Raw genomic sequence first — 9,339 nt, forward strand, 5'->3', positions numbered from 1 at the left:
CAAAAAGCCATGTGTCTCACGATCACATGATTTTTCAAGATGAATCTTAAAATGAGACACCCTGCACGTATATTGATTCACAAATATCAGTCGTACCGACAGTATTAAAATTTCAAAATGACGCATCGGCACGAATGAATAATTAATATTATTATATAGCGAGGATCTCCGTGTAATGTTTCAATAGTATACTCTACGGGCCTACAAGAACCATTTGTTTTGACAGAACGTAATTAGCGTTGCGATTCGACATTGATTGGCAGCCGCAACGCGATCCTCCACCGCGCTCAGAAAAACCCTCCGACCGTCGCGGGAGAGCTCTTCCGTCGCACTTGAATGTCAACATCATCAGATAACGTTCCGTCCTCGGCAAGCAATTGAGAATTGGAGAGTAAACGAGTTCCCACCCCCGCGACAGCGTCCTCGCCGTCGAAGAATCGTCGAGGGCGGAAGGGTGCGCGCACGGGGTAGAAAGGACGGGCTACTGAACATTGCAGAGGCAATTTTCCCCGACAATACCGGCTACTTTGTTCCGTCCCGCCGTGCGTGCACGCTTTGTGAATCACGCGTGCGGCTCGGGTGCATCCCGCGTTTTCTTCCGCCGGCGCCGGAAGAGTTCCGGCGCGTCGCGGCGGCAGTCTTCGGGAAGAGCGAGGAGGAACGCGGGGAGGCCGCGGTGAAACGCGGCGCGTTAATTAGATGCCTTAGGCCATACCGACTAATTCGCCTCCTTTGTGCTCTACACCGTTCTCGACGGCGCTGTCCGTCCGCGTTACTCCTCGCGCCACCCTCGTCTACGCGTCGCTCTTAATTCGGTTGCCTCGACAGAATGCTCTTCCCCGAAGAGGATGCTCTGTCGCTTTTGTTTGCCGACTTTTTACGACTCGCGTCTGCTCGGATTTATTATCTTGTTCCGTGGGAACGCGCGAGTGTTGGATTAACAATCATTAAATTCCATTAGAGATACAGCCGCATTCGAGCTGCACGCGTCGCAATCGGTTCTCGTTCTTACTAATCCATTTGTCCTCTCATCGTTATCCCAGTCTGTGGACAAAGTGATGACGCGGATGTGAGAAGTTTGTTCCCTTGTTTGTTTATCCCCTTTCCAATTATAATATGTAGTTGTTTTCCCTAATAGTATATACGTGGGACATAGAGAATACATAAGCATTAAATGTGACTCCATCACTTTTGACCGATGTAGATTTTCTAAAGCGTGACACAGGGAATAAAACGGAATTCTGCAACAGTACGTAGATGCGTTACGTTCCGCATCCTTCGCATAATTCGTCAAAATAGAGCCTCGTAATGAAAAGAGTAATATTTTCTTCTAGAAGCCACTTTCTTCTCTCCACTCGTCTCTCAGTTCCGTTCTTGCGTTAACACTTTGCGTCTCTGTGGTCTCACTGTGAAACCGCTGTGTCGCGTTCTTTGAAGTTTTTATCGCTATTTTGAGCATTTTTGCGAGTGTAAAGTAATTGAATATATGCGTTACTTTTAAAAGCAATGGGATACAGCAATTAGTATTATTAATATTATTTTTCATAATAAATGAAACAGCGGACTGTTACGAATTTAACGAGTTATACAGTTAATTGGAGAAGATGCCGTTGTCGGTCGGGTTGGATCTTGGTAGCCTAATAATTTCTGTACTTGATTTATTATTTTTTGTATAACTGACAGTATTCGTAAATATTTGTATGAGATGAAATGTTGGTCATTTTAAAGAATATACATTTTCGTATATTAGATCGCGAAGGGTTAAAGGGTGCCCTCTACGGCCCCGGTCATTCGGCATCGTTGAATCACAGGCTCGCGCGCGATGCTGCAACGAGAGACGCTGCGCCGAAATGCAACAAGATATATAGAATCGTCTCGTTATCCGCGACCGGCCAGGCAAGTGCGGCTCGTTAAGAGGATTCCCTTTGACGAGCTCCTCTTTTTTTCTCTCCCGCGCTCGCTGCTCCTACTCGCGCATCTCGTTTGCAGGATTTCGCGCTGCTGCATAAGGAGATGATACGATTAAAGTTGCGCATTTACAATTGGACGTATGTACGTAGCGCGGGAGGAGAAGCGCAATTAGATGTAAGCCTGTTTATCCGGAACAGAGATGTTTTGTCTGCTGAAAGCGGTACGTAACGGTTGTCGGCACGTGCGCGATTAAACTCGATCAGAATCCTCTCTACTCGTTGAAATTGACTTAGCAGGTTTCTTGCTTCCGATAGGAACGGTAGAACGGGTCGGCGGGTGAAATCGCGTTAACGCGGCACAATGGTTGTTCCATTCGCGCGATTAGGCGCGATTTTGTTGTCAACCGAATATACCGTCGGCTGCAATTCGATAAATCTCCCGCTCCCTCCGTTTTGGAACGATGTGGCGTTAAATAAAGTTTGCAAATTGAGATTGCCGGCGCGCGATAACGGCCGCGGAAGGATTAGCTCAATCCCGGTGCGGCGTGTTCGACAACGGATTCCGCAATCGAGAGCCCGCGATTCGAAGAAAGCGCACAGCACCGTCCCGATACGCGCCGCGCGGATAAGTCGCGTATCCATTCGTTTCATTTTGCCGGATTTTACAGACGGACGAATCGGCGACGACGGCAGAATTTTGCCGGCTGCACCCACCGTACTTTCGTATATTACGCGCGTGAAATTTGCCGGCGAGAGTCACGACAGTGACTGGCACGTTGGGAAAGAGCGGCTGTTTCGCAAAACGGCGAGCGATAATTTCAGCCGAATTCGCAAGGCTTGCCATCGGACCAGGGAGGTTCGAGACGAGAGTTTCGCGAAGAAGGATCGCGTGAGCGACCGTTGCATTCGGCAGAGGCAATTGTAAAATCATTGGAGATGATAGGCCGATATTCATGATCCGCTCTCTAAAAGTCAATTAGTGGATTACCACTGAAAATAGTGAGTGCCCAGATAGCATACATGTCTACAAGACATCTTTAAGGCGGCGTTAAGTTGTCTTTTATATTTATATCTCTTATATTTAAGATCATCGTAAATATAGTCTTATTGTATTTTAGACCAATCAGAGAACCGCGAGACATTACTTAAGGTAATTTTGAAATAAGAGCGAACTATGAATAGGCGATAGATTCCGTTCTTCGTCAGCCTGCGAATTCTTCGATCTAACAGGGCATCTTTTGTATCACATTGTTCGATCTTATGTAATAATCTCATGCAAATAAGTAGAAAAAAGCTTTGGTCTCACGCTCGAGCATTAAGGTTGTAATAATAAGATTCATGTAGATTATGTGGGATATAATACGTTATGCGCGCAGCAATTAACGCAATTATTTATACGGATTAGCGTGCGGATAGCTGCGGATTCCGTAATCTATCTCATATATCTTCATTTTGCAATGTTTAAACGATATCTCTAACAGTACTAATATCGCGGTAGAATATCTGCGTTGCGTTGGATAAATTCACTCCCGACAATGTGTCCGAACGAGAATTCGTTCCATGCAGCTCGCGCATAATTCGCCCGGAATGATCGTCAGGAGCGAATCGCGCAAAATTCGTTTTCGGGGGAGGGTCCGCTAGTGGAGAGGAGAGGAAAAAGAGAGGGCGACAGCGGGTTATGCTCTTTTGCCGAGCGCCCTGACGATCCCGCGGCTCGGTTTTACATTCGGCGCGCCGGATTTTTATTGTCGACCTGTTTCACCGGAAGGATGTTGCTGCCTCCGGAGGATTTAAAGCGCCATCCCAGCATTCTCTATTCTGTGTTGCGCCGCGGGAATAAACCCCGCTGGCCGCGTCGCCTGTAAAATACGTCGGTTTTTCGGCGGTTAGGTTTACCTTCCGCCGCGCCGAAGACAGGGTTGCTCCACGTGCCTTGACACACGATTCTCGGGACAATGACGGTAACGAGCAGTAAAGGTATTAACGCAAAGGGTATTAATAAAAAAATTAACGAATTAAATTAAATTCTCAGTATTCGTACTTTATTACCACTTTGACCACTGTGTGGCATCCATTTAGGTACAGTCTTATTCATTAATGCCCGTATACATATTTGTATTTTTACAGTTTAACATACATGATGTACAACTCTGCGGTTGCGAATCGTATCAGTGAGTGATAAATTACTTTTTATTTTAAATTGACGTTGCGCATACAATTACTTCTTTGCATGTATAGAAATTCTTAAAAATATACAATGCTCAACTACAAACTGCGCGCGCGAAGCGCGCGTTTGGTCATCTCTAGTGTATCATAAAATAGGATCGATATAGCTCCAATCATATTTATTATAGAGAAAGGAATATTTTAATCTTAAATGAAAACTTGTAAAATCTAGAATAAAATGATAGTATGTATCGTCTTTTGTGGAATATCGTGGTGCCAACTTCGTGCGTTGTAAGATGGAGGGCAAATTTATTCTAAACGCAAGAATATATAAAGTTACTCTTGTCTCAATAGTAAGTAAATTTTTTTTAATTCGATAGAAGAAAATAAGAATTATTGATTTTACTTTGATATTGTCTTACTTTTATGCTAAATGAGGTTGTGAGAAATATAAATGCGTGAAGAATATTTTTTGGCTCGGTAACAGAAATTCTGACAGTGTACAAATCACTGAGTTTCTGGCTGTATGTGTGTACTACCACAGACTTCTAGAGAAGCTGTGTGAACTACAGCCTGAAACTCATCGATGTAAAGATGCAAAAGATTGGAAAACACAATCTGATTGCATTAATTAGAAATCTGGTAGATTCAACCAGCCGTTTGTTAGAAAATGGACGAATCAGAATTCCTTTAGGATTTACTAGACGTGTAGTGAAGTCTATCAAATTTCTGGTTAAGAAATATCGAGTTCTATCGTGACGACTAGAACTTCTGTTTGGTTTAACCAAAATACATTCTATCATACGTGTCTTGTTGACACGATGAGAGCATTTTTCTCAGTGTGGGAATAAAAGTTATGAAAATGTGAATCCTAGTAAAACTGAGGTCCAAGCGCCAATGAATAAGACTGTACCTGTGTGAACTTGGCCCTCCAATATTGTCAAATTTTCTCTTCGCAAACACTTGTAATTAATTGGAAAAAAATTCAATTTGCGTCAAATGTACGTAACGTTAGATACCTCATTCAGAAAAGGCTGAAAAGCGCAGATATCCGTGTAAAGGGAAGCCTGTGAAATATGGTACACTACCGCGCCTAAGGGCTAAATAAAACACGCCGTCAACGGGTTACAAAGGCCATAATCTAAATATCATAGTCCCTAAAAATACCTCCGCACGGTTTCACGTATCAAAAGGTTACTATCCACGTAATGCACAGTATAAAAGGCATGCACGTCAGAGCTGCGAATTTGCCTGATTCCCAAACGATTAATCAGACTATTCGTAAGATACGATTTCGACTCGGGGCTGACTCATACGGGCGATTTGAATGCGAAGGCGCGGAGCGTCTTAGAAATATAGCGTACGAATCATTTTTCATGGTTGCACAATATACCGTGTATCGGCTTAGTGGAAGTACGTACGATCGCGAAACTGGAGACAGTAAATTCGCCTGAATGCGAAAATAAATGGGCAAAGCGCGCGTCTCTCAACGTCGAAAGCCAATGTGGCATATTTATCATCATACTCCACTTCGCTCTTAGTTAAACAGACGTATATCCGATATTATTGAATAATCTACCTGTGCTATCAGGCTGACAGCGCACTTCGAGTTTACCGTAATCGCTTGTTAAAGTACGCTTCTTGAACAGAGGCGAAGGGCATAGGGTATAGATTGCGATAAATATAGACTGTAACCGACACGCTGACAATATTATCGAAAAGTAATATTATAAAATGCAACTAAGCAGAATTGCATCGCCGATGTAATAAATGCTTCGAGTAATTTCGGTTTATTTCGCAATACGAAACCCATGTAGACGCGTACATTTATGAAAAAACGTGAACGCCACGAGCCACAAAATGTGCAAATTCTAAATCGACTCCACTTAATTAAATTGCACAATAATTTTTCTAGAAATGCAGCTTTCTAATACACGCATATTACGTGTTTTTAAATATTTCTTTAATACGTGAAAACACAGCTTCGAGACGGATTTCGGATAATAAAAGAAGTAACGCATGCATATTCCAATATTGTGTCGTCGCATTAAATTGTTGTACGAAGTTCGCGATTCCGTTCAGGTGAGCTCGAAGACGCATTTACCAAGATCACGTGTAATACTTGATGCAGAAATTGTTTACGTTGCATTTCTATCTCCGAGTTCTGTTTGTTCTTCGTTAGAATATGCGATATCATTGAATAAATTCTTACAGAGTTGAGAGAGACAGCGCGCGTTTAAAATTCCTTCAGGTCGGCATAGCACGCTCAGTTCGAGCAGACGCGAGAGATAAAGGACAGATACAGGTTTTCTGCACTCGCAGTAGATCGCAATTAGTACAATGCACCGCGTATACAAAAAGAAGGCGGAGGTTTCGAGTGTTGAAAATAGAAAAGGAAAACGGCGAAGGGTAAAGGGAGAAAACTTCGTCGCGGATATGATTACTGATACGTACAAAAAGCGCCATAAAGGAAGCAAGTATGCATGAAAGAGCGATTGGCATAATCGCCCCGCTCGGCTCGTAAATTACTCGGACATCGATCATTATTATACGGCTTGTAGCGTCATTACCGCAGGATATCTTGTGTTATCGGGTAACGGCGGATTTGCATATCAGATTTCCGGAGCCGTCTTAGCCGATGCACTCGACATTGATTCCCGCAACAAATTCCTCCGAGATGCGGCGGGAGCAAGAATAGCAATGAGATTCGAGACGCTTCGAGATGTTTCTTTGAATCTTCTTTTTCCGCAAATCCCCCCCCCCTCTCTCTCTCTCTCTCTCTGTCTCTTTCGATAATGCAAGGCAAATGAGTTTTCTAATAATACCCGCGCACTCAAATTATATATCGCTCTAAAGTGAACGTAATCACACGCAAAACGATCACAGAATAAATTGAATGGTGAAAAAATAAAAAGGAGGTATCTATTCCGCGGAGGGAAAAATTGAAAAAGCGGAAGAGAGAGGGGTGGACGGTCTCGCTTTCGCTTCCCTCCCTCTCTCCCGCGCCTTTCATTGCCTCGCGTGCATACGGAGTGGAAAAAGATGGACGAGCGCACAGAAAAACGGCGAAGGCGAGAGGAAGACGCGAGACGCGGCTGGCGGGAGAAAGACAGCAGGTGCCGGGATCGATAAGCATTAGCGACTATTTCACAAGCACAGAATCCACCCCGGCGTGGACCATGCACAGCCCTACCCTCTCTTTTTCGTGCTTTCCGTCGCCCTCCCCTCCGCCTGACTTCGTCTTCTTCGCTCCGCTCCGCTCCGCCCGCGCGGCACGTCAGCATTGTGCCGAGAAGAACACCCTGTTGCAAAACACGACGCCCTGCCTCGTCTTCGTGACGAGAGACGGAAGGGCGAAGGGGTAAGGAGAAAGAAACGGAGAGAATGCACGCATCTAAAGCGCACGGATGTAAGTCGTGTACGTAGCATCGGTAGCGCCAAGGTGTACAAACCCGCGTCGCGGCGGAAAGCGCGAGTCACGTCCCGTAGACGCGAGTACGTCAGACCTACCTATCTCGCGCAAACCTTTCAGCCGCAGACAGTGGGGTTCCAACCGAGACAAATAGCTGTTGTTTCGAAGTCAATGCATCGATAGTTTTTCGTTACGCTTGACGGAAAATTACAATTCGGACGAACGAGGGCATCTCAAAGTCTGCGAGTAAATAACAAGACCCCGCGGTCCCCAACCTTGCGTCCCTTTAAGAGACGCTTCGACGCGAGTTTAGCGTAACGGGAGAACGAGGATACCGTGCGGAAAGCTGCGTCTGAATCTGTTCTTACGTTGGAAAAAATCAGCTACGAAATTTCCGAGGAATCTGTACGCAGCAATTTGACATACGTGCATCGCGATGACTTGCGATAACATCATTTCCGCGAGTCTGAAGTCTGAACTAACAATAAGTACTTTTAATCCGCCTGGTAAGTGACCAGGGGTTCGAATGTTACTCGATTCCCGAGGAATTGTCACTCGTTTAAAATAAATACGGCAGCTTCCGCTGTTTAACTCCGGCAAATTCAATCGGAGGCGGAGCCAATGGCGTTCAACCAGTTTGATCACTTCGATATGTTCGCCCTTGGCGCGGGACCACCCCTCACGCGGTGACCTGATTTCGGGTAGCTGCGAGGAACTAGTTCATCCGTAACTTTCACGCTGAAAACCCGTGCGGCCTATATTACCTTTGTTCGACTCGTCAGGATATTTTATTATTCCCCCTATCGATAATTCGTGCATGAGACTTATCGCTCACAAAAAGTATATCACTGACAGAGAGATAGTAGAGAGAAGGAGAAAACTGGCGTGTGTTATATGCGAGCAAAATTACCGTTCGCGAACGTGTACTTTTTAACATTAGAGCTCATCAACAATTAAGTTCTATCGAAGTAGGTACAGCATGTATCTTTGGAAAAAGGGGATAACAGAGGAAAAGTCGAATAATTTAATCAGTCGTGTATAGCAACAAAAATCACGGATAATCTCAGAAGAATGCACCGTCGTAAATTTGAATAATTTGTAAAAAAAATTAAAACTGTTATTTTAAACATAGAAAACTCTTTAAGTTGCCAGTAATAGATAACAATAATCAAGATGGTTTTAATTGACATTAACCGGTTAGTATTTTAATACAGAAAATTTATTGCGAAAAATATTACCTCAGCCAGAGTTTGAGCCTGGACTTTTCTTCTCTCTAGGCGGGCGTCTCACCAATTCGACCACTGAGGCATGTGATAATATTTGTCGCAGTAACAGTATAAAGATGACATCTTCGCGTCTATTTTTCGACTTTAAACTGTGCGCCAATTCGGAAAAAATTCAGAAAAAGATCTTGATTATCAGTTATGTACATGTACGGAATCCCAGATTAGTGCCTTAATTACTGTCCCTTTGTCAAACTTTTACATGTACAGTCTTATTCATTAATGCCCTGGACCTCAGTTTTACTACACAGAGTGTACTAAAACCACCGGATATCCTTTTAATCACAGATACTTTCGAAAATTTTAGGTAAAAAATTCTAATACAAAAATGTCGAGGCTATAATAGTTTTTAAGTAATAAACGAGTATACTTCACCAATGATAGGCCTGAGATTTCGCGCGCTCAGGCACGGCGACATGATAAGTGATAAAAGTGTTACTATGAATGTCGCCCTTTTTATTTAATTCAAGTAGAAATTTGCAACATGTTGTAACTTCAAAGTGTTGCAGCTGTCAAAGTGATTGATCAATATCAGTCACCATGAAGGTTGTTACTAAAAAGGGCGACA

This window comes from Vollenhovia emeryi, unplaced genomic scaffold (genome assembly GCF_000949405.1).
Source record: "Vollenhovia emeryi isolate VEMERY1.0 unplaced genomic scaffold, V.emery_V1.0 DF939150.1, whole genome shotgun sequence".
NCBI lineage: Eukaryota > Metazoa > Arthropoda > Insecta > Hymenoptera > Formicidae > Vollenhovia > Vollenhovia emeryi.